Raw genomic sequence first — 27,719 nt, 5'->3', positions numbered from 1 at the left:
ATTCTTCCCCTAACCCAACTTCTACACAGGAGCTAGAGTGAGTATTTTTTAATGTAAATTATGGTGCATCATCTCCCTACTGAAAATCTGCCAGTAAAATCCACAATCTTTACCATGGTCTGTGAAATCATACCAGTATTTCCCATGGTTGCCTCTGAACTCTTGTCTCACTCAACTCCATCCTGGCCTGGCTTTCTCATTAAGTTTTGAAGATTCCAAGCATACTCCCACATCCAGGGTCTTTGTTCTTGTGATTCTGTTTGCCTGGAGCGCTTTTCCAATAACAATGTATCTGTCTCTCTACTTAGTTCCTTCAAGTCTTGCTTCAGATACCTGCTCCTAAGTGAGGACTTCCCTGACCACTCTTCTTCACTCTCTACTCCCTTTGCTTGCTTCTCTTTTCTGCCAAGTACTTAGCATTTGTTAATATGATGTTTTACATTTATTTCCTTTCCCCTTCACATTAATGGAAGTAATGTCAAATGCTATAAGAGATAATCCTTGTTATTTTAGCAGCATAGTACAGTAGTAGATAGTTTTCCTATTTGCACAATGTCAGTGACAGCATGAGGTGGGACTGGGGGTCTACCCTACACAGTCATTCAAACACCAGGACTGACATCTTTGATCTGTTGCTTTCACATTTATCCTGGCATACAGCCAGCAGGCAATGGAAGAGAAGAGATGGCAAGTGGGAAATATCTATGAATTTTACCTGCAAATAGTACACATATGTCTTCTCACAGTCCTTTGGCTAAAACTCAGTCTTGTGGACGCACATTGCTATAGGGAAGATTGGGATCTATAATTCAATCGTCTGGCAAGAAGGGAGAGTAGGGAGGTTTGGTGAATAGCTACCTAGATTCCATCATAATCCCTCAAAATAAGGCAGCAGTTTTGTTTTTGTTCATACTATATCCACTTGCCAAGGACAATGTCTACCATATGTTGAACATAGCAGATGTTCAACAAAAATAAATAAATATTAAAACTTCATACTCACATAATGCTTAATATGTGTCAGGCATTGTTCAGAATGCTTGACATAGAGCACTTTACAAAATGACCCTATATGGTAGATGCTATTCCTGTCACATTTTACAGATGAAGTTAATGAGGTGCAGAGATAATGGGGAACTTTCCTGAGGTCTTAGAGCTAGTAAAAGTCACAGTAGAGATTTGAATTCAATTTGTCTAGATCCAGAACTCAAGTTCTTAACTACTTCACACAGTGCCATTCTAGGTATGTAGTGAATGAATAACTACATAAATAAGGAATTTCAAAAATTTAACAAGTTCCTTCTATTTTAAGTAGGTAAACATTCATAAAAATTGAGTTTTTTCTTGCTGCAGGTATATTATCAGAGGCAGGATAGCGTCAGAAAAGGAGAGAGAAAAAGAGATTCCTAATGTGGGTGGACATCTCAACTAGGAACATCCAACAATTAATAACTACAATTCTAAGATTCTCTTCTTCCCTATCCTGGTCATATAAGATATTTTTCATGCTATAACAAAGCAAACATAATTGGAATTTATGCCATTTTTATTAAATCGTAATTCTTTATTTTCTGTTGTTTTGGCTATTTCATTGGGAATGACGCTTGAGAAGCCCTTTAATAAGAAAGTTCACCTTCTGTCTTACATCCCAATAACAGAGGACTTATGTGTAGAGTTTATAGACTGAAGGAGAAATGTTAAACCTAATTTCTAATTCAGAAATCTATTTTTGTAATATGCCTTTAAATGTCATCTACAAAACCCCACCCCCTTCTTGATATAATATAAATACCTGTAAAGTGAACCTTCTTCTAGCACAGACACAGGTTGTGACGTGACTTCTGTGTTCATCATAATGGTTTCTACACCTAAAAGAATGGAACACAAGAGACGTGAACGATTATGAGACACTACGATGTATAAAACTTCTCAGTTTAGAAAGGCCTGGACTTTTTTGTTTGTGTATTTTTAAGTAGTATAGAACATATTATTTATGAGTGAAAAATCTATGTTTGCCTCATTATTTTAAAAGTTATGAAAACATCAGATTTTGTGGATCAACCAGATACTGGCTAACTAATAATTTACAAAGAATATTAATAACTGAGTGAATGATTTCAACAACTTCCAGTGGCCAAGTAACTGTTATCCTATGGTTCTTGCTGCTGCTGTTTTTGTTGCTAATTTTCTTCCCTCACAATTTTGCCAGGGTTATAGAATGTGGAAGGACTTTGGATCATTGAATTATATATCACTAATATTGAACCTTTTGAAAGTTTTGAGTCTGAAAGCGATCTAGTTCTTCCAAAATTGAGGAGAGAGGAAAAGTACTTTTGCTAGTAACTCCAAAGGGTTGTCATAATTCCCATTTAGGAAAGGGGCCATAATAGTGAAGAGTGAGCCCAGAGTAAAAGTTTAAGACAATGCTTTCAGATTACATTCTCCTGAGTTATAGCTGGTGATCTGTAGCAGAGAACATACTTAAGTGAAAAACGAAACAAACAAAAAAAAAAAAAAAAAAAAAGGAGGGGTGGGAGGAGGAAGGAATGGGGGAGGGAGAAGGGAAAAGAGAGAAAATGAAATAAAATAAAAATTTGACATAGATACCCCCATTATGTTGATGCTTTATCATACCTCACTCTGATGACTGGCTGGGTGGCTGGCTTGCTTAAATGTGTGTGTGTGTGTTTTATATAATAATATATATAAATTTATCTTGTGACTTCAGTATTGTGCTTAATGCTTTGTTCATTACTATGCATATAATGGCTGGATTCTTATGAGTAACCACAAAACATTGGGGGTTGAGACCCAGGAAAGGAAGGAGATTAAAAAGAAAAACCAGTGCTCATTTTGGCAGCACATATACTTAAAAAAAAAAGAAAGAAAAATCAGATACCCTAAAAGTTTGATGAGGAAGGATGTAAAACTTCTTGTTGTGGGTTGAATTGTGTTTCCTAAAAACATATATTGAAGTCCTAACCCTAATAGTTGTGAATGTGACCTTATTTGGAAATAGGATTTCTGCAAATATTATCAAATTATATTTGATTATGGGGCACCTGGGTGGCTCAGTCATTAAGCGTCTGCCTTCGGCTCGGGTCATGATCCCGGGGTCCTGGGATCGAGCCCCACATCAGGCTCTCTGCTCAGTGGGAAGCCTGCTTCTCCCTCTCACTCCCCCTACTTATGTCCCCTCTCTCGCTGTGTCTCTCTGTCAAATAAATAAATAAAATCTTTAAAAAAAATTATATTTGGTTATATGAAGTCATACCAGATTAGGGCAGGCCCTAAATCCAATGACTGGTGTCTTTATAAAGAGAGGGACCTTGAAAGATACAAAAAGACACACAATAGAGGGAAGAAGGCCTTGTGAAGATAGAGGCAGAAATTGCAGTTATGCTGCCACAAGCCAAGGAACACCCGAGAATCACCAAAAGCTAGAAGAGGCAAAGAAAGATTCTCCCATAGGGCTTCAGAGAGAGCAGGGCCTGCCCACATCATTTTTTTGTTGTTAAAATTTGAAATTCAGAAAAATAGTGCATATATTTGAGTCATACTTAACAATTATTCATTTTTTTCATTCTTTTTTCCTCTATTTATTTTATTTTATTATGTTATGTTAATCACCATACATTACGTCATTAGTTTTTGATGTAGTGTTCCATGATTCATTGTTTGTGTATAACACCCAGTGCTCCATTCAATACATGTCCTCTTTAATACCCATCACCAGGCTAACCCATCACCCTGCCCCCCTCCCCTCTAGAACCCTCAGTTTGTTTCTCAGAGTACATAGTCTCTCATGGTTCATCTCCCCCTCCGATTTCCCCCCTTCATTCTTCCCTTCCTGCTATCTTCTTCTTCTTCTTTTTTTTAACATATAATGTATTATTTGTTTCAGAGGTACAGATCTGTGATTTAACAGTCTTGCACAATTCACAGCGCTCACCATAGCACATATCCTCCCCAATGTCTATCACCCAGCCACCCCATCTCTCCCACCCCACCCCCCACTCCAGCAACCCTCAGTTTGTTTCCTGAGATTAAGAATTCCTCATATCAGTGAGATCATATGATACATGTCGTTCTCTGATTGACTTATTTCACTCAGCATAATACCCTGCAGTTCCATCCACGCCGTTGCAAATGGCAAGATTTCATTCCTTTTGATGGCTGCATAATATTCCAGTGTGTGTGTGTGTGTGTGTGTGTGTGTGTGTGTGTGTGTACCACATCTTCTTTATCTGAAATTTAATTTTAATTTTTCCAGCTTTTTTGAAATATAATTGACATATTGTGTAAGTTTAAGACATATAGTGTGATGATTTGATTCACATATATATGGCAAAATGATGGCCAAAATAAGGTTAATTAACACATCTGTCACCTCACATAATTATAATCTTTTTGTGTGGGGTGAGAACATTTAAGATGGGCTCTTTTAGCAACTTTCAAGTATATAATACAACTTTCAAGTATATAAAACTACAGTCACCATGCTCTACATTAGATCCTCAAAACTTATTTATCTTATAACTGGAAATTTGTACTCTTTGACCGGTATCTCCCATTTTCCCCACACTCCCAGCCCCTGTGAACTTCCATGCTACTCTGCTTCTATGAGTTTTGATTTTTTTTTTTTTTTTCGATTCCCCATAGAAATCAGATCATACAGTATTTGTCATTCTCTGCCTGACTTACTTCATTTAGCCTAATGCTGTCAAGGCCCATCCATGTTTTTGCAAAAGCAGGTTGTTGTTTTTTTTTTTCTTTCTCAATACTATTCCATTGTGTGTATGTGTGTGTGTGTGTGTGTATCTCACATTTTCTTTGTTCAATTCATCCATTAAAGGACACTTAGGTTGTTTCAATGTCTTGCCTATTGTGAATCATGCTACAAAATATAATGAACGTGGGGAAACAGATATCTTTTTGAGATCCTGATTTAATTTCCTTCCTATATGTACTCAGAAGTATGATTGATAAATTGTATGGTAATGCTATTCTTATTTTTTGAGGAAATTCCATACTGTTTTCCATAGTGGCTGCACCATAACCATACATTCCTACAATAGGGCACAAAGGTTCTCTCTACTTCTCATCCTCCCCAGCACTTGTTGTCTCTTGCCCTTTTAATAATCGCCATTCTAACAGGTGTGAGATGCTATCTTACCATTCTGATTTGATTTTGATTTGCATTTTCCTGATGATTAGTGATGTTAAGTATCTTTTCATGTATCTGTTGGCTATTTGTATGTCTTCTTTGGAAAAATGTCTATTCAGTTTTTCTTTGCCAATTTTTTAACTGGATTATTTGTTTTTTCCTCTTGAGTTGTATGAGTACTTTATATATTTTAGATATTAACCCCTTATTTGATAAATGGTTTGCAAATGTTTTCTCCCATTTAATATGTTTCATCTTCATTCTGTCGATTGTTTCTTTTGCTGTACAGAAACTTTTTAGTTTGATTAGTCCTACTTGTTTGCTTTGGTTTTGTTGCTTTTGCTTTTGGTTTCATATCCAAAAATTTATTGCCAAGACCAACATGAAGGAAATTTTTCCCCTCTGTGTTCTTCTGGAATTTTATGGTTTCAGTTATTGGACTTAAACCTTTAAGTCATTTCAAGTTAATCTTGTAAGATAGGGGTTTGGTTTTACTCTTTTGCTTGTGAATATCCCTTTTTCCCAACACTATTTATTGAAAAGTCTATCTTTTTCCTATTGAACATTCATGGCTGCCTTGTCAAGTAGTAGTTGACCAGATATGCACAGGTTTATTCTGGGCTCTCTATTCTCTTGCAATGGTCTATGTATCCATTTTTATGCCAGTACCATGTTGTTTTAATTAGTATAGTTTTGAAGTACAGTTTGAAATTAGGAAGTGGGATGCCTCCTGCTTTGTTCTTCTTTCTCAAGATTGCTTTGGCTATTTGGGATCTTTTGTGGTTCCATACTAATTTTAAGATTTTTAAAAAATTTTTGTGAAAAGGGGGCACCTGGGTGGCTCAGTTGTTTAAGCATCCTACTTACCCTTGGTTTCGGCTCAAGTCATGATCTCATGGGTTGTGAGATTGAGCCCCACATCGGGCTCTGCACTCAGCAAGGAGTCTGCTTGAAGATTCTCTCCTTCTGCCCCTCCCCCTTCTCATTCTCTCTCTCTCTATCTCTCTAAAATAAATAAATACATCTTTAAAATAATAAAATAAAATTTTTGTGGAAAATGCCATTAAAATTTTGACAGGGATTGCACTGAATCTATGGATGGCTTTGCATCTAATATATGTCTAATATACTCGCATATATCTAGTATAGGCATTTTAACAATATTAATTCTGTTGATCATCAAATATATGATATCTTTCCATTTCTTTGTGTCTTCTCCAATTGTTTTCATCAATGTCTTATAGTTTCCAGTGTACAAATCTTTCAACTCCTTGGTTAAATTTATTCTTAAGTATTTTATTATTTTTGATGCTATTGTAAATAGGATTATTTTCCTTATTTTTTTAGATACTTCACTGTTAGTATATAGAAATGTAACTGATTTTTGTATGTTGATTCTGTATCCTAAAACATTACTGAATTCATTTATTAATTCTAACAGCTTTTGGATGGAATCTTTATGATTTTTTTTATGTATAAATTATGTCATCTGTGAAGAGACAATTTTACTTCTTTCTTTCCAATGTGGATAACTTTTTTTTTTTATTTGCCTAATTGCTCTAAGACTTCTAGTACAATGTTGAATAGGAATGGTAAGACTGGGCACCCTTGTCTTGTTCCTGATTTTAGAGGAAAAGATCTAGCTTTTCACTGTTGAGTATGATGCTAGCTGTGGGTTTCTCATAAATGGTCTTTATTATGTTGAGACATGTTTCTTCTATACCCAATTGTTGAGAACTTTTATCATGAAACTGTATCAGATTTTGTCCAATAGCTTTTCTTCCTCTATTGAGAAGATAATATGATTTTTATCTTTCATTTTACTAATGTGCTATAACATATGTATTGATTTATGTATACTGAACCACCCCTGCATCCCAGGGATAAATCTGACTTGATCATGGTGTATGATCCTTCTGATGTGCTGTTGAGTTTAGTTTGCTAGATCTCCAGAGGGTGCAAATGGAAGGTTCTTTTGCCTGGTCCCTGTACCAGCTGTCCAATTTGTAGGACTGCAGCTGGAAGGGGCCTGATGCCTAATATAAGGCCATTTCAGGACCTCTGGGGGTGCAGACAAGGATGTCTTCTTCAGGGTCCCTAGGCCAGCGAGAATGTTCATAGTCTGTGGCTGAGATGGGCTAGAGCACATTACAGCGCTCTCTCAGAATCTACAGTCTGACCGAATTTGGTGGGCTTACTTCCAGGGACCTCCCAGGCTATGGCCAAGAGGGCCTATGACTAGCTGTGAGCCACTTCAGGGTCCACAGCCAGGACCAAGGTCTGGACCCATCTGATGCGTGGGTGGGCATGACTCCCCTCAGGTCTCTTGACATATGGTGCTGGTGACAAACTCAAAGCCACATGGGTCTATATTTGAGTTATCAGGAGTCCAGAACTATTTGTGTTTCTGTGGCCAGGGCTATGGTCAGTGACTCAGCTTCCTGGTTTCAAGCCTGACCAGCTCTCCTCAGTCTTGGACTTCACCAGAGTTTCATAGTCTCCTACCTGGATCCCAAGCTCCCATGAAGGCACTTTTGTGCACAGATACCAAATCTGCTGCTGACAGGGGGTAGGGAGGAGTCATGTGCAAGGGACATTTTATTTGTCGGGAAAGCTTCATCAGAATCCTGTTTCTCCAGCGTTAATTTATATGTTATGGCATTTGGGCCAACGCTAGTAATCCGATCTTGAACTCTACCACATTAGCAACTGCAATTCGTATATATTCATAATGCAGCTGCCTCGTTTTCATTAAATTAATACCAAAATGGTATAGCTTGGTGGATTTGGAGAATAACACTCTACCAAGAAAGAGAGTCACTACACCAAGTGACTATGCAGCCTCTACTTGAATACTCAAATGACAATAAACTCACTACTTTTAAAGGCAGTCTCTTCTACCCCTGGATAGTTTTGTTGTTTAGACACTCTTCATGTTAAGCTGAAATTGCCTTTCCTGTCATTACCACGTGTGGTTCTTATGCTATGCCTTGAGGCACACGAAACCCTTGTAATTGCACTTTCCCGGAAAGACCCAGCCACCCTGATTCCTGGCCACTGTCCTCCAAGTCTGTTTGCTTTCTGCAGACTCCACACCCTCCTCTCCTTTGAGCATGACTCACGTGTCGTGGTTTCAGTTCACCCCCCTGCTTCAGTGGCTCCCCTCATCTTGTTTACATTATCCATGTGCCCTGGCATTTCAGCTCCACGTCGTTTTGCTGCTGGTCAACACAGCACTGGCTTCTGTTCTCCTGTGACATCGCTGCATGGCTAACTTGCCCAAGTAAAACAAGGTTTAATTAAATCTTAATGTTGCACCCGGCTCTTGTAGAACTGTTGTTTTCCGGTCCTTGTGCTATTAGCAGAATACATAATGAGAGCAGAGCGTATGAGTGTAGAATCAGTCCCACTTATAAAAAGTTGCATTTTGTCGCTCACTCGCAATTTCCTTTCACTAAGTTTACTTTTTGGCTTATCACAGAGGTCTCACATTTTCCTCGCAGACAAATATACGTGTATTTATGGCAGTGTTTGTTGTTTTTGAGTGATGAAATTGGCATAAAAAAATCTTAAAATACATTAAGAAATCTAAATGGGAAGAAGCAGGATTAGTTCGAAAGTTTGAGGATTTCCCTGTTCTTACCTGTTAACTCTTTTACATTCATGAATTGTCTAAATTAAAACTACTAATCTTCTGAACTCTACAGATGCTAAATAGCTCATAAATTATTCTGGTTTTGAACTGCTATCATTTCTCCCCTAATTTTAATTTATGACATAAAAATCATCATTATGGTTATTACTCTCTGGAAAAAAAACTAAAAAGTGGTAACACCAAACAATCCCTGACATGACTAATTTTTCCAATCTGGTCATAAATCCTTAGGAAATGTCCTGTATCTCAATTATTAAATGTTGATCCAATAAGAGTTATTTCAACAGTTAACTATTTTTGCCTGCCTTAGAGAAGTACAAGAGAAAATATGATTACATGGTTTGATATATGCATGAAACTTATCAACAACTTTAGTTGTGTCCAACAGCTAAACAACATGAGGACTTTTTGTACTGTGTCATTGAACTGATAATGATGTGAATATATTATTTCTGGAAATTCACCTCTCACTTTCTTAGCCTTTTTACTTCAGGTGATAGCAATGATTTGCTCTGTTTATTTTGTGATTTAAAAAAACCAAAGAGCTTAGAAAACTTTCTGGACACCAGACTCCTGATTCCCATGTTAAATAAGAATAGTTTAAAGCAGCTACATAGTATGAACCCCCCTTTAGGTAAAAATACCACAGCACAGAATGTTGAGAGGTCTCTTTTCAAAGCTACCAACCCATGGGAAACTAAAATCTCATGTTTGGGTATAAATGCCCTCACTTTAGTTTCTCCTAGGCAAACTAAATTCTTTAAAAATATATGTGAAAATATTTCAATCTGAGTCATCTACAAACCTATGTGCCTATATTATGTGTCAGTTAACATGTGTAAAGATTATGATTATTTATATATAATGACTGGTACCATTCTTTAAAAAAAAAAGTCTCAAGTACCAATTAAAAACTGGAAGTATAAAATGAAAATAAAATCTGATATTCTAAAGGATGTAAAGTTTTCATAGATCAAACATAAAAGCAATCTATTTTATTATTTGTTTATTCCTTAATTTTTGCAATAGTCCCAGAGTAAATATAGACTGCAGTGAAGTCAATTTTCTGAATTGAACTTGGGATATTTTTTATTAGTGTTTAGTAGACTAAATATCTAGGAGATGTACAGGCAAAAGAAGGGTTATTTAAGACTCATCTCTAATATCTAGCCCAGTGCATGGCTAATTTCTAGAAAATATTTATCAAGTGAATTGCTGACAGACAGGTGCATTGATTGACTAAATCAATGACTATGAAAACATTCATACACTGAACTAAGAGTCAATAATTATTGTAAAGCTCCATAGCTCTTGCTTAATATTATCTTCTTAATGATGGCAAAGATGGAAGCCCTCTTCTTGGTCATTCATTTTCTACAAGAAACAGCAAGATTCAACACATTTGAAATAAATCTGAAACCCTGAGACTTCCCATTTGGGTCTTCCTATTTATGCATAGAAAACTGGATTCATTATATGAACAAGGCACCTCACATGACTACAGAGCGCATGTGCCCTCCACAGGTAGTCTCTGGGAATCAGCAAATTTCTTCATAAATCCATGGGGAAATCGACAGACTTCCTCTGCCATTTCTTTTTTTTTTTTCCCTGTTAAAAAGAGATTTTTTTTTTGGTTTTTTGGATTTTGGGTTTTTTTGTTGTTGTTGTTTTGTTTTGTTTTTAATGATGTTTAATTAGCCAACACATAATACATCATTAGTTTTTGATGTAGTGTTCAACTATTCATTAGCCATTTCTTATAACATTGTAACATTTCTTCCTCTGCCATTGCTAGAGGCACCCCTTAGCTGTAAGACTGAACCTCAGCCCTACAACTCAGTCCTTCTCCAGCAGCCACATTCAGCATTGAAGATATTCCAACACTTGCCCCAAACCTAGGAGTCTTACCGTGTTACATTTTTCACTTCCAATCCATGAGCAAATCTTGATGGGATTTCTTACAAAATATATCTCAAAGTCCTTCCACATTTTTCATATCCATTTCTATCACTGGGTGTGAGCCTTTATCACTCTTGCCTGGATTTCTGCAATATTCTTCAACTTTTCTCCCTGCACTCAACCCTTACAATCCATTTTCTACAAGTTGGTTTATATTATCTTTTAACAATGCAAAGCAGATCGGTAGCACTCTCCTTTTTTTTTTTTTTTTTAAGATTTTATTTATTTGACAGAGAGAGACACAGCGAGAGAGGGAACACAAGAGGGGGGAGTGGGAGAGGGAGAAGCAGGCTTCCCGCAGAGCAGGGAGCCTGATACGGGGATCGATTCCAGGACCCTGAGATTATGACCTGAGCCAAAGGCAGACACTTAACGACTGAGCCACCCAGGTGCCCCGGCACTCTCTTCTTATATCTTAGAGGACTCCTATTACACTGAGAATTAAATCCAAAAATGTTATCAGGAGCTACAAGTCCCTGCATTCTTTGTTTCTTGCCTACCTCTCCAATACCAATATCTCACGGTATCTTTCTTATCACACACAACATTTTTTGGTAGATAGGCAAAGATAGGCAAAGAAGCCTGAGTTAGGTGAAGGTTAGCTATACCCTCAGCAAATAGGTAAGAGGAAAACAAAGTCACTGATCGAATTTTGCCAAACACACAGATATTTATTAGACATGCATGCTTGTATTAGTGAGTGAGCACAAAATAGTTTCAACAACAACCAGTTGAAAATGCAACAAAGTTACCTCTCTTTGTTCTTTCAGGTGTTCGTATGTCATCAGCAGAGAGCATTCCAGAGGCAGAATTAGTATACCTTTAAAGTAGGATCAGTCAATGAAATGTTATTTTAACTCATGCCTAGACAGAAAACCATTTATTGATCAAGCCTGAGGTATCTTCCCTAACATAAGGATATAAGCTTCATCGCCCACTAGATTCTTAAACTGTGTTAAAATAAATGTGAGGAGTATCTCAGAAATACATAGGTCAATTCCACATATCATAAATACCTTTAATTTTACCAATAAAGGCCCATTTATATTACTCATAATGCCAAGTATCAAGATATTTATTTGCCAACAAATACCAGTTTAGTAGTTTCTAATATCAGATCACCTGGTGTTGATCAACAGATGGACTAAAGTCTTGGTAGCTATCTCTGGAATGTGACTTTTCTTACATAATTCTAGCAGATGACCTCTGGATTATGGGTTCTTGATTGAGACAAGGGATCCCCTCTTCCTGGAGTCAAAGCCTAAGAAGCTGGAACTTACGTAATATCACTCTATCTACCCTGACGTAGTCTCAGTAAGCTGAAGACATTTTAACGTTATTTCAGACATTTTGCACCTGTTGATGGCTCTATCTAGAAAATTATGTAAACACCCTTCCTAAAGCTCTTCACATGGTAAGCTCCTTCTCATTCTTCAGGCTAAAGTTCAAACTTCACCCTTTGGAAGAGGGCTTCCCTTACCAAGCTATCCAAAAAATAATAATAGTGATCACAGAGTAATAATAGTAACCACAACTGTAATAATAGCTAATGATTTTGAGGACTTCTATGTGCCATGTGCTAGGCTACTTACTGTACATTTATTATTTCATTTAATCCTCACAACAATCCTATGAAGTGAAATATTTATCTTCACTATACAGATGATGAAATTGAGGCACAGGATCTTGCCAACATAACATAATGGGAAGTGGCAGAGCTGGGATTTGAATCTAGTGAGTCCCTGCCCAGAGTTCACCCTCTTTACAATTAAAGCAACACTGACTAACCTCATGCTAATTACTATCACAACATCCTGTTTAATTCTCAATAGTTTTTACCATAATCTCTAAATATTTTTTATTTACTTAATTGTTCTTTCTCATGTCTCACCAAAATGTGAATTTCTTTTTTTTTTTTTTTAATTTTATTTATTTATTTGACAGAGAGAGACACAGCGAGAGAGGGAACACAAGCAGGGGGAGTGGGAGAGAGAGAAGCAGGCTTCCCATGGAGCAGGGAGCCGGATGCGGGGCTCGATCCCAGGACCCTGGGATCATGACCTGAGCTGAAGGCAGACGCTTAACGACTGAGCCACCCAGGCGCCCCTCAAAATGTGAATTTCTTGAGGGCAGGCACCATGCTGTCTTGTTTATCACTCCATCACAGGATCTAATACTTTTCCTGTTACCTAGTTGGTGCTCAATAAATGTATTTTTGCAAAAATTAATTAGGGTAGTAGAACACAGGTATAGCATTGCTAATTCTATCTCCTTCACTGACCCTTATCACTCAACTGTCAAAAGGAAAGCCACGAGGCCTGGAATTACTGATTCTCTGACATTCTCCAGCACCTAGGTCCCACATCTGGTATCACAATAAGTCCATCAGGGGTTTACTAGGGCAAACTTTAACATCTGACAATGATATGGGGAAAGAACAGCTCACATTTCATCTATTCTCCGCAATGTTGCCAAAGTGATATTTCTTAAATCAGAATTCTAGGTAATACACTAAGACAAGAAAAAGAAAGAAAACTTTCTTTGCAGATGGCTTGATTATCTATTAGAAAGTCTGAAAGAATCAACCAAAAAACTCCTGGAACTAATATGTGATTATAGCAAGGTTGCAAGATAGAAGGCTAATACACAAAAGTCAGTATTTTTTCCCATATACCAGCAATGAACAAGTGGAATTTGTAATTAATGCCATGTTACTATTTATATTAGTACCACAAAAAATGAAATACTTAAGTATAAATTTAACAAAATATGTGTAAGCTCTATATAAAGAAAACTACAAAACTCTGATGAACGTTATCAAAGAAGAACTGAATAAAGAGACAGATATTCCATATTAATGAAAGGAAGACTCAATATTGTCAAGATGTCAGCTCTTCCCAATTTGATCTATAGAGTCAATTCAATTCCAATAAAACTTCCAGCAAATTTGGATAATGACAACTGATTCTAAAGCTTATGTGAAAAGGCAAAACAGCTGGAATTGCCAACACAATACTGAAGGAGAAAAAACAGAGTTGGAGAATGGACATTACTCAATTTCAGGACTTACTATAAAGCTATAGTAATCAAAACCATGTCATATTGCTGAAAGAATAAACAAGTAGATCATTGTGACAGAGTAGAGAACTGAGATATAGACCCACATCAATATGTCAAGTGATCTTTGACAAAGAAAAAAGGCAATACAATGGAGAAAAGATAGTATTTTCAATAAATGGTGCTGGAACAACTGGACATCCACATGCAAAAAAAAAAAGAGAGAGAGAGAGAGAGAGAATCTAGATACATACCTCACACCCTTCACAAAAATTAGCTCCAAATGTATCATAGTCCTAAATATAAAATGCAAAACTATAAAACTCCCAGAAGATAACATGAGAAATCCTAGATGACAGTGGGTATGGTAACGACTTTTTAGACAAAGCACCAAAAGTATGATCCCTGAACAAAATAATCGATAAAGTGAACTTCATTAAAATTAAAAATTTCAGCTCTATGAGAATCACTGTTGAGACAATGAGAGGACAGGCCACAAACTGCAAAAAACACATCTGATAATGTGATAATATACATAAGATACATAATACACCAAGAACTCTCAAAATTCAACAGTAAGAAAACAACCCCATTAAACATAAGCTAAGCATCTGAACAGATACCTCATCAAAGAAGATATACACATGGCAAATAAACACATGAAAAGATGTTCCACATCATATGTCATCAGGGAAATACAAATTAAAATAACAAGAAGATACCACTACATACCTACTAGAATGGCCAAAATTGAAAATACTGGCAACACACGATGCTGGCGAGGATGTGGAACAGCAGAAACTCGCTTATTGCTAGTAGGAATGCAAAATGGTACAGCCATTTTGGGAGACAGTTTGGTGGTTTCTTACAAAACTAAATATCTTCTTATCATATGATCCAGCAGTTACACTCATTGGTATTTACCCAAAGGAGCTGTAAACTTGTGTCCACACAAAAACCTACACACACATGTTTACAAGTCTTATTCATAAGGGCCCAAACTTGAAAGCAACCACGATGCCCTTCAGTAAGTGAGTGGATAAATATATTGTGGTAAATCCAGAAAATGAAATATCATTCAGCACTAAAAAAAAATAAGCTATCAAGCCATAAAAAACATGGAAGAAACTTAAATGCATATATATATATATATATTTTTAGTGAAAGAAGCCAATCTAAAAAGGTTATATACTCTATGATTCCAACTACATAAATTTTGGAAAAGGCAAAACTATGGAGACAGTAAAAAGACTAGTGGTTGCCGGGGTTAGGGGGAGGGAGGGATGGATAGGTCGAGTGCAGAAAATTTTTAGGGCAACACAACTACTCCATTTGAATCTGCAATGGTATGGTCATTATACATTTGTCAAAACTCATAGACTGTACAACCCCAAGAGTGAATTCTAATGTGAACTATGGACTTTGGGTGATAATGATGTGTCAGTGTAGGTTCATTAATTGTAACAAATGTACCACTGTGGTATGGGACGTCCATAGTGGGAGAGGTTTTGTATGTGTGGGAATAAGAGATATATTTCTCTTTACTTCCTGCTCAATTTTGCTGTGAATCTGAAACTTCTCTGTACATAAGGATTATTAAAACAAACAAACAAAACTACATCAGAACTTCTGCATCTTCATCATTTTAAGGATGGTACCCAAACTCCTTAGCCTGGCACATGAGATCTCTCTAAACTTCTCCCTGCCTAATCATCTAACTATGCATGTTAACTTGTTACACCCAAACTTGTATGTGTCTGTGTACACACACACACACACACACACACACACACACATCCCTCTTACGCCACCTCTCACACTAATCATTCAGAACTTCTTGTTTATTTAAGCAAAGGTGTTAGTCTCTTGTATAGGCTCTTGTCTCTGAATGGTGAGTTTTCTGCTCTTCTTAGATTGACTAATGCCTACTTGCCTTTCAAGCTTCATATCTTCAGAAGCTGTTCTTGATTCTCCTCCAGTCTTATTCAGGTGCCTCTGACGGCACCCAATATGTACCTTCTTTCATTATAGAACATGAGATATTATTCTATAATCATTTACATATGTGACTGTATCCTTCAATAGATGATGAGTTCCTTGAAGTAGAATGTGTGTTGTTTTAGCACAATTCTGTGTCCATAGTAGGTGTTCTCAAAATATTTGTTGGGTAAGATTAATGGGGAACAAGGGGGGTGGGGCAGTAAGCTTCGATTCCAGACCATTCCCAGGCCTAACAATCATCTATGGCAAACTGCCCTTCAGGAAAGGTGTGTGCAGTTGCTGGAAGCATTTTCCATCTTTAGTGAATAGGGCCAACTTCATTCCCTGGTGATGTCAATATGGCATCTTTCACCAGCCTGAAAATCCTCTGGCACTAAAAACACACAAGGTCTGGAAGCTGTTTATGAGACTGAGAAGGTGAGTCAATAGACCCTGTACCAAGTTGGCAAGAAGGGATATAGTCCTAAACATCTAAAGCTCCATAATTCACATTAAGCCTCTCATTAATTTAAATGTTAATGTAAATTTAAAACATGTCATATTGATTTGGAACTATTTTTGTATGAATATTGCATAACTGAGCTTTCTAACAGCGGAATCCAAATGGACATCCCTTCACATCCACTTTCGATTAAGAAAAAAAGTGAAGCTTTCTATTTTTCTCTCCCATTTTATTGTGTTAAATCATTTGTTTTAGTTACACGTTCTAGCTATGAGAAGCTATGAGAACTTCTGCCTTTGAGTGGAATTGATTTGGACAGTCCTGAGTAAAAAGATCAATTTCTGAATCTCTTCTTTCACAGTATTACACATATAATTTCAAATATGTACAGAGATTGGTGTCTTTCCCATGTCACTGATGAGAAACTAAAAGTCTCTATGACCATGCTGGTGATTTCATTCTATTTTGTTAGTTTTCAGCCAGAATCTCCTTTCATTGGGATTTATGTGTCCTTACTTAAAAGGAAAGTGCAATTTTCAAAGAATGTCTCATTATGCTAGGTTCACATAAAAGAAATTATGATGGTGATGATCATAATGATGATGCGGATGATAACTGGAAATTTTGTATATGCTTACTTACTCTGTGCTGGACCTTGATGCAAAGTCTTTTATGAAAATTTCTCACATCAGGGCACCTGGGTGGCTCAGTTGGTTGAGCGTCTGACTCTTGGTTTTGGCTCAGGTCAAGATCTCAGGGTTGTGAAATGGAGCCCTGCATCTGACTCCGTGCTCTGTGGGGAGTCTGGTCAAGATTCTCTCCTTCTCCCTCTGCTTCCTCCCCTGCTTGTGCTCTCTCTCTCTCTATCTCAAATAAATAAATAAATAATATTTTAAAACATCATTAAAAAAAAATTCTCACATAATCCCCAAAGCAGCACAGAGAGGGGGCTACTCTCATGACCCTGTTTTACAGATTAGGAAACTGTCCCATGGAAAAATTAAGCCTTTCCTGAAGTTCTACAAGTAGAAAGTGATGTTGCTTGCCCCAGGACTCACGTTGGTCTGACCCCATGTCTTTCTCACAACCACTAAGTTCTTTGAGTCTTAAACCACACAATGTGACTGACACATACAAGCCTTGAACAGTGAATTTCTGTTCTTAAGAGATGCATATGAACATACAATTGATGATTCGATTATACTATTGATAAGCTGGGTGGATGGGTGATATCTAGAAGCCTGCTTGCTAATTCATGAACACCTTGTATCTTAATTCTTTCAGCTAAGCACTGTGAAATTTGAACTAATTGGTTAGTGAAGCCTCTTCCAGCACCACATTCTATGAGTCTGTATAATATGATTCACTTTGGTCTGATCAACAAACCCTCTGGCTGGTTCTTCTCTTCACAGCCACCCACCACAATGCTTTTTTACACCCAATGCTTCTGCCCCTGCAGACAGCCCCACCTAGCTCAGTTCTCTGTACAAAGATGGGTACACAGTAAGCATCCTGCTATTGACACATTTCTTTGAAACATGCTAAATATCAGGCAGAAAACTCAGGCTAGAAGATGGAAAAAGCAGCATTTTGTTTTCCTGAACATAGAAATGAAATACAAACATCATAGTCCTGGAGAGAAATCAGACAAGGCTTTCTTATTATATCAAAATTATATTAACCAGTGCATTCAGAGGCTCACATAAATATAGGCCTGAGAGAACCTATTGAGATGGAATATTTACTGGTCTAGGTGAAGCTAACAAGCTTTATAGTGTCAGGATATATGGGATGGTAAGAAAGAGGATTGTTCTAGTCTCACACAGATGTGCTAACTCTGCCACCTCTTACTTCTTTCTGGGCAATTGACTCATGCCTCAGTTTCTTCACCTATAAAATAAGAATCATAATTCAAAATTTTCATAGGGTCATTATGAGGCTTATTCTGTAAAATAATGTAGATAGTTTATCCCAGTGTCAGAAATATGGTAGAGGTTTAGTGAGTCTCCATTATTCTAATAATAACAAAAAAAATCTCACATGTTAGTTTTTAAATTATCCTTGTAAGTAATTTCAGCTACTGCTCAATTCTCAGTTTTAGGAATTGTTTAGTTTTTGCAAGACAATGACATATGGAACACCAATTAGGTATGAATATTTCATCCAGAAACATTTTTCCCCCTTGGGAGATACCCAAGGGGGGCAGGGGGGATGGAGTCATGATATAATGCCAAATTATGTAAGCTAGTTTACAAGTTGCCCACAGTTTTTCCAGTTTCTTCAGAATTCCAGATTCTTCCCCTCAACATTAGGATAGCAGATAGGTAGGTAGGTAGGTAGATAGATAGATAGATAGATAGATAGATAGATAGATAGATGTAGATAGATAGTGAACCACTGGTCATCAGGTGCCAAAGTATAATGAATCCTGTGAGTCAAAAATCAGATTTTACTCAGCTCTATGAGATACACAATTGATTTTTTCAAATCGATAGGTGAACTTGAAATTAATTGACTGCAGTCACCTTAGTATCATTTAACTATAAGTAACTAATTGTCCAGCAGAGATTGAATCCAGTAATTAGATAATTTATTAAAATTCAGCCTTTTTCTAAGCATGATAGTTTTGCTACTGCAAATTCTTCCTAACCATTCTACCTATATCAAACAACATCTTTTGAAGAAAAATTATCACAAAATTTGAAAGATGGAAGGGGCCTCAGGAGCAACTTTGTACAAAGCCTTTAAGTTTTTATGTGGAGAGATTAAGACCCAGTGAGGTTTGGACACTTGCCCAAATTGCCTGGTTAATTATGGCAGGGTTATTAATTGAATCCATTTCTGATTCTCAATCCAGTGTCTATATTTACTTACTTTCTTGTTGCTATATAAGACTGAGAAATCTGTACATTACAGTGAATTTTTTATAGTTTTCTATGTCAATTTGGCTATTAGATTTGAAACAAAGTGATAATTATCTGTATAGTTTTGAACTCGTGACAGAAGGATGAGGTAAGAACAAGAAGTCCCTCAAATGTATGTTCAAAATGATATCTATAGATAAACATCTTTTCCAATGAAATACATATAGCACATCTCAATAATACAATGCAATGAACATTGACAAAAGAAAGACTAGCAAATCTAGGATGGATATACTAAAGCAACTATATATATATAGTTACATATATAGTTATATACATACATACACACATGTGTTATATGTATGCAGCTGTATATATATATAATACATGTGTTATATACATATATATTATATATAGACCCATATATTCACATATATATATATATATTTATGTTAGAAAGATAAATATTACATCAATTGATTCTATTGAGTGAGGTTGGCAGGCAAGAATGTCTACCCTAAATTTGTTCTCATTCATATAGTATGATTTAAAAATATGATATTTGTGTTGTCTTACTCCAGGTGTAAAATAAACATCATCTGCTGAAATCCAGAACACTTCTTTAAATTCTTTGGGTTTTCTCAGGAAGATCAGGAACTGTTGGAGAAATTTTGATAAGGTAAGTTCCAAGCACTACTAATCTGTTCTCTTGGAGTTTCCATTCTAGCTGCCCAAGTTCAGAATAAAGTGAGGTTTAATAAGTCAAAAGAATAGGCAAATGGAGAGGTAGATGCCACTTTTATTAATGATGCAGTTAGTATCTAAGGATGCTGTTTCAATGTATGACTAAAATAGGCTTCCTAACATTGAACCCCAGACTTAGATTCACCCATCCAGGCCCAGGGCAGCTGTAGGCTCCCCTGACATGGACATGGCAGCCTGACCATAAAATTTCCAGTGTGGAGTAGCCAGCTCAAATGCATCTGTGAGCAGCCTGCTGTAAAGATACAGGCGATGAGAATGGGTTAAACTATAACTGACAAAGTCTTGCTCCTGAGTTCACCAATCAAATAAACAACTCTAATGACCAAGGAGAGGAGAGAGTAAATGGAATAAAAAGAGGCCAGGAGAAATACTATGGTGGGATTTTCTTCAAATGAAAAAATTTAGAAATAGGGAATAAATATTCTTACTTCATACCACTGTATAGGAGTGGCCTGCAAAAAAAGAAGGGCCCGTTAGAGGTTGCACCAGGATTTTCTTAACCTAGTAGCACAGTAAGAGAATTTCTCCTGGGTGAGAGAGGCAACCACAGCACGATGATTTCTCCTGCTTTAAGGAGCTAGCCAGATTCAAGGCAGAATTGCTGCCAACTGTCTATTAGAAGTCATGTCTTTTCAGAATCTCAATGGGCATGCTGTCTGTATTGTCATAAAGCAGATGACTCTATGGTAGACCGCTGGCATTTATGATTTTAGCTAGTAAAGTAAAGCTCACTAGATAATTTTTAATTTTTTCAGGCATACTATTAAATTATTCTGTAAAGAAGGTGTGGAGGGAATAGTTTATCTAGGTAGTAAGTGAGCTTAGGTAGCTCCTCAGTGTACTTGTCTCAGTGGGAATGTGTAATTGTAATTTCATAAATCATCAATGTTACTTGGATTTATGTGTTGTGAAATGTGTTGGTAAAAATAAAACCAAGGAAAGGGAACTTATAGAAAGGATAGAAAAAGAATCATAAGCATGAATATAAGAGTAAAATGATATACCTGGTGCAGAACTATGAACAAAGCCAACCATCTGCAGACAGTCTTGGTAGCAGGAACCACTTAATATTTTCAACTGGATGATGCCTCTAGAATGAAGGAATGCTTCGCTATTTCTTTTATATTTGTGTTTCTTCAGTTGGGATTCTAGATCATGCAAGAAAAAGTTCACTTTAATTTTGGTCATTTGATTTGGTCCAGTTTTGGTGATATCCCCTCCCCTTACCTATACTAGCTAAGGATTAGCAAAGGTAAAAACATAATGGATTAGGACAACTTTGTCTCCTATAATGGAAGGACAGTCATCGGGATTTACCCTTACACCATGAATACATATCATGGGGAAGAATTAATCATCAAAAATGAGATAGGATATCATCATGAAGGAGGGGTTTTTATTTGATATTATTTAATACCACCTCCTAGTATAGATGGTATATCACCTTTTAACATGAGTAATCTACAAAAATGTATGGACTGCACTGACATTTAGAAAATTGATTATTAATGGGGTGCTGCGTGGCTCAGTATGTTGTGCATCCAACTCTTGGTTTTGGCTCTGGTTGTGGTCTTGAGGTCATGGGATCAAGCTCAGAGCCGGTATCCATACTCAGTGGGAAGGCTGCTTGAGATTCTCTCTCTCCCTCTGCCCCTCCCTGCCCCTCTCTCTCTAAAATGAATGAATAAATCTTTTTTTAAAAAGGTGGTTATTACCAAAGGTCTCTTGGATATATCCTTAAAGAATGTCAAGGGACTACTAAATTTAACACTCAAAACTTATACTTCTGCAAGTTATTATGTGAGCTTGAAAGTAAGATTAAATCTATAAAAGTCCTGATCCTATCTTGTTTTCAGTTGGAAAGGAAGGGACTATCCCTTGTTACCAGACCACACCAGAGAGTGTGGACTTCTGGTATTTAAAAGAGGAGCCTGGTTTCTTGCATCCATCCCATTCAAGTGTGGAATGGGAGCCCTTTTGATTTAAAATCTTCTGCTAGCTACATTTAACCAACCAACCAACCAAACAGAAACAGTTCAGTGTTGTAATCTTGGTCAATGGGTATCTAAAACCATGCTTGAACTAATGAAACTGTAGAAGTGGAATGGGAAGGAAAATTTAGTCATGGAGAAAGTGATCTCAAGAAGGGACATGTAGAATGGCCCAAAGACATTTCTGTGCCTAAAGATTTGGAAGTCAGGAAGTATGACCACAAATGCATATATTAAGGAATTTGTTTGGCATGTCCACTGTTGTCAGTGAGGTATGAAATGGATGGAAATGGGACAAGTATGTAATCTGCTTTCAGCCCTCGATTTTGGAGCCATGGCTTCCTTCTGCTGGGATGCCAGTCTAGATATCCAGCTATAATTAGATCCTGGGGAAAGTAAAACTTATTCAGTAAAGGGACTAGTCCCTCCAAACAAACAAACAAACAAAAATATCATGCTGAAAGAGAGAAGAGAAATAGTAAGAAAAATAGGAAGACTGGGACTTCCTGGGGAAGGGGGGCCAAACCTCAAAATCCTTCACAAAACAAAGACCTTTAAAGAGGGAAAAAGTGGTCCTAGGTCAATAGAGTTTCCTGTTCCAGAAAGAGGCAAATGCAAATATTAAAATCTTCAAGGAGATCAGAAAATATAACCACCCCTTTCATTAATGTGAGAGCTCTTCCCTTTCTGTTGTATATAAACACTGGCATATAGATTTTTGTCCCACTTGGAATTTTTATCTTAATATGAACTAGCCCTATCAGCGCTTAAGTCTATATCTGACTTCTCCTCGCTAATAGAAAGACTGAGAATTATTGTCTCCTATAAGGTGGTTAAATGGACAGAGCAACAGATTTTAACAAGTAAAGTTTCAAATAGCCTTGTCGGGTCTGTGATTCATATACAAAAAGTACACATCTATGTGGTTAAGTTGCAGTGACTGCTCCTTTATAATTGACATTTTTATTTAGGAACAAATAGAGTTCCACTTATTCCTGGAAACATATCTATAAATTAGATCCCCCAATGTCTAAAATGAGATACGTAATTTCAAGTGAAACAATATTATTGCCTCAATCTAAAGAGAACTAAGAGGAGTTATTGCTATTATCACATCCATGGGAATTTTTTGATAAAAATATATAGCTTTTTCCAGTTTGGGTTGTCTCTGAAATGTGGCAGTATTGGTAGTGACTGCAATAGTTATTAGATCTGATTCATAGAATTCTTGGTAATAGAAAAAACATGCCCACATTCCCATGACTCAGGCCCTGGTTAAAAAATCTTTACACCATAAATCTAATGTAGCCATAGTCAGGGAATCTCAAGCCCTATGAGATGCCTTCTCCTTGGACTTTAAATTAAAAATAGAATTAAAACACCCAGTAGTGGCAAGAGTGTAGAGAAAGACCATTTTTATAAAATGCTATTGAGAGAGTAACTTGGTATAACCCTTGCAGAGACCAATATGGCATGTTATCAAAAGTCTTTAAAAATCAGGCTGCTCCTGACCTAACATTTCCTTTTCTAAGATTTATCTTAAAGAAATTAGTGGACAGGGGTGCCTGGGTAGTTCAGTCGGTTAAGTGTCTACCTTCGGCTCAGGTCATGATCTCAGGGTCCTGGGATCAAGCCCCATATCGGGCTCCCTGCTTAGTGGGGAGTCCACTTCTCCCTCTCCCTCTACCTCTCCCCCAGCTTGTGTTCTCTCTCTCTCAAATAAATTAATAAAATCTTAAAAAAAAAGAAATTAGTGGACAAATGAATGAAGACATTGTATATGCACAATCATTGGAGCATTGTAAATATCAGAAACAACCTATATATCTGACAATTAAGTACTTGTAATGATATAATAAAGCACCACACAATAATTAGTGATGATGCCATTGCTCTGAATGTATAGACATGGAAATATATTCACAGTACATTATTAAAAAATCTGATTATAGAAAATTATGTGTGATACCAGCGTTTATATATTATGCATTTATATGTGTAGAAAATATCTGAGTCATGAGATTATGGTTTATTCTCTTTATATACCCTATTTTTCTAAAGAAGTTATAAAGAGACATGTAAAACAAATTGAGAGAATAAAATAAATTGCAAACAATGGGAAAAGATTTTCAAAGGATAAGAAATGACACTTTCCCGCCATTAAAAGACATGTACACATACTATCTTTTTATAATCCATATTGTTTTCCCACCAGAAGGAGGCCTGAGCAGGAAGTGGATCTGTGGACCTACTGTGTTTTCCTGGGAATGGGGCTGAGCTATGACTCCTATTGTCCTGGTCTATAACAGTGATAATCTCTTACCTGTTGTTATAAGGGCTGTGACCTCTAGCAATATGCTAAAAAGCAAGGGGAAGAGGGCTCAAAACTAATATAAACTACACCAGTTGATCATTTACAAATAGGATGTAGATCATTGAGATAATTGGGACGAAGAGGCTGCTGTCCCAATTTTACGCCCAGGAAGCCCTTCCTCCATTACTTTCACCTGCCATTTTTTATCATGATGGTAACATAAGTAGACTGGGGTGAATAGACTCCTCCAGAGCAGACCCATTCAACACCTCTTCGAGGGATTCCCAACCTCAAGAATGTAAGATATGGTAAGAAGAATGTAAGATATAATTCCCAGGGTCAGGGATTAAAAAAAGACTTTGAAGATGGTTGAAAGGTGAAAGCAATAACACAATATACCTGCTGCTCAGAAACAAAGTAAAGCTGGGCGCCTGGGTGGCTCAGTTGGTTAAGCGACTGCCTTCGGCTCAGGTCATGATCCTGGAGTCCCTGGATCGAGTCCCGCATCGGGCTCCCTGCTCGGCAGGGAGTCTGCTTCTCCCTCTGACCCTCCCCCCTCTCATGTGCTTGCTCTCTCTCATTCTCTCTCTCTCAAATAAATAAATAAAAAAATCTTTAAAAAAAAAAAAAAAAAGAAACAAAGTAAAGCCAAGATTACTACTGGTGTGCTAGGTGTTTGAGGCTCAGTGAAAGGAGGGCATGACTGGCAGAGGGACTACTGTGACAGACTCACAATTGTGCGATCCTGTAAAGTGCAGAAGAAAATGTTCAGGGAGGGTACCAAGGCGTTGCTTTAGCCCTTGTATAACCAATGTCAAATCTCTGGAAGCAACTAAATGCTCAAGTAAATGCCCTTCAGGTTAAGTCCCCTCCTCTTTCATCCAAGTAGTTGACCCTACTCCTTCTCCTGGGATACTGGAACCACCACCACACTGAATTCATGGAACAGTTAGTATCCCTGAGGTGAAGAATGAGTCCTTTGTACCTAAGGCTAAGGCAGGAGCACCCCAGTAGCTGCAGGTTCCCTGGAAATTGTTTTCCTCTTAGCATTCTTGGATGTGTTGGTGCCATGAAAGGTTGGGCATCCCTCGAAGAGGTGTTGAATGGGTCTGCTCTGGAGGAGTCTATTTACCCCAGTCTACTTATGTTACCATTGTGATAAAAAAAAATGACAGGTGAAAATAATGGAGGAAGGACTTCCAGTGCATATAATTGGGACATAAGCCTCTTCGTCCCAATTATCTCAATGAATCTTCACAACACCCTCTCTACCTTCCTTCAAGGATAAAGAGAAGTTAAATAACTTGCTCAAGGCCATTCAAATAGAAAGGGAATGGGTATAGGATTAAAATCTAGGCCATATGATTCCAACTGTAATCATTGGCAGCCCTTCTGACCCTTGTGGAACACATTATAATGTTTATGTATGATGACTGTTGTTTAAAGTGACAGTAATCATTTGAAAAAACTGACATCAGATGTAACCAAGCAAGAGGTACAAAGGACTCGGAATTTTGATTTTTCTGATCTTCTTATAACAAAAGAGGACAGTTGGTGAATTAGAACCCCATTGTTCTTCCTTAGTTTTCTTTTTTCACACAGCCATGATAAATAGCAAGGTATGAATCAACTCCATAGCTTTAGAAGGGAAAGACCTCTGAAAGAATCTAGGGTTATATTGCAGTGTTGTACCCGAAGGGGGACAACCACACTCTTAAGTATGCTGTATTTGGTAAGTGGTAACCATTTGGAAAACAGAGGTGAAATGAAAATTACCTGCTAAGTCTCAGCCATTCCACAGCACATTTCAGCTGAGAATGCTTAAAAATAAAATACCCGAGAAGGCAAGCTATTTGCAATTCTATTTGTACGTGATCTTATTTTCTCCGTGTGCGAGGAGAGATGTTCCTTCAAGGTTGTCACTGTCATCATTGAGCGCTCACTCACTCATTCAATAAATGTTTATGGAACATGAACATCATGCCAGGGAGCTGAGCACTGGGGTTACCCAGGTGAATCAATGTTCTCTTCTGTGGAGGGAAGCAAGGACAGGCCCAGGATCTTAATATCTTAATAGTATATATGGTAGCGATGAGAGGAACAGATGCACATTAACATAAAGATATATACGCTTGCCCACATAACGCATATGCTATCTTGCCACACTGCAGGAGGGAAATATCAATCACACTGAAGATATTAACAGAATGTCTGGGTGGCTTCCACCTCAATTGCAGAAGATTTCATGGATGAGTTGAGTTTCAAAAGTTTGGGAAAAAATGACAGAATAAAGTATTGTGGCACAGAATGTGGAGACATTTTCTATTTTGGCAGAGATCATTTCACAAAGAATCTGAGGAGTCCTCAGTATCGTGAAGGAATATAGTTTGAATTAGAAAACAGCTCAGGTGAAACACCCAGGCAGGGATCAAATATCAGAATTGGTATGTATGTTTTCTGGCATATTTCTAAGTAGTCTTAGAAACAAAATACCCGCTCCAGGTCCTTCCTTTGGAATCTAAAGTCTTTGTATATGAGATGACATGCAATATTATACCCAATTCTTTTTTTTTTTTTTTTTTTAAAGATTTATTTATTTATTTATTTGAGAGAGAGAGAATGAGAGAGAGCAAGCACATGAGAGGGGGGAGGGTCAGAGGGAGAAGCAGACTCCCTGCTGAGCATGGAGCCCGATGCGGGACTCGATCCAGGGACTCCAGGATCATGACCTGAGCCGAAGGCAGTCGCTTAACCAACTGAGCCACCCAGGCGCCCATATTATACCCAATTCTAATAAATACAAGTAAACCCAAATCCTTTTTAAAGGCTTGGGCTTTAGATCAAACAGGGTTAAAGCCCTCTGCTTTGCAAATTACTTTTCAAACTTGAAAAAGTTATTTACTTCACTTGCCTTCAGGTCCTTTAGGAAAGGAAGGCTACAGTGAGTCAATGCAGGCAAAGAACTTAAGCACACAGTTTGGCACATAGTACTTGCTCAGTAAATATCAACTAGGCTTATATCAATAATACCTCTTTACAGTTTTATTAAGACTATAACATGAAAATCTTGTGCACACCGACTGATGCACTATCATATGTAATTTGGTTTTGCTTCAATAAAACGAGTGCACTGAGACATTGCCATATCCTAGAAATTGTGGCAAGCGATGTGGTACAGTGATGACTAGGGTAGAGTCCTACCTACCAGGGCATCTGAGTCTACTTAGGCTCCATTTACAACAGACCACAATGGCTAACTGGAGGTCCTTATTTGTTCTTTATTTACCTGTTAATTCCTAAGAAATTCAGGGATCTCTCTAGAATATTTTGGTCATCAGAAAACATTTCAAATGCCTCTAGCACAATGTACTACTGAAGCATTTTTGCACTTAAAAAAAAAAAGTTCCAGTTAATTAAGTACTTTTACCTTCATTAATATATAATCCTCACAGTAGGCTTCAGGTAAGCCCAGGGCTAGAGGGGATGAGTGGAGGGGTGACGAGA

The 27,719-nt window shown here is 37.3% G+C and overlaps 1 protein-coding gene across 9 annotated transcripts in view; it reads left to right on the top strand.

Moving 5' to 3' along the window:
• The window catches only part of LRRC4C (leucine rich repeat containing 4C), a 1,196,081-nt gene that overhangs the window by 988,207 nt on the left and 180,155 nt on the right, over positions 1-27,719 (top strand). For all 9 annotated transcript variants that reach the window (XM_032413925.1, XM_032413926.1, XM_032413921.1 and 6 more), the window contains one exon: positions 19,727-19,824. The gene's annotated coding sequence lies outside the window, so the exon portion shown is untranslated. The remainder of the gene's footprint in view (positions 1-19,726; positions 19,825-27,719) is intronic.

The sequence above is a fragment of the Phoca vitulina genome, unplaced genomic scaffold (genome assembly GCF_004348235.1).
Source record: "Phoca vitulina isolate PV1807 unplaced genomic scaffold, GSC_HSeal_1.0 scaffold16, whole genome shotgun sequence".
NCBI lineage: Eukaryota > Metazoa > Chordata > Mammalia > Carnivora > Phocidae > Phoca > Phoca vitulina.
The sequence above is the reverse complement of the archived record's forward strand: the minus strand, read 5'-3'. Positions and strand labels throughout refer to the sequence as shown.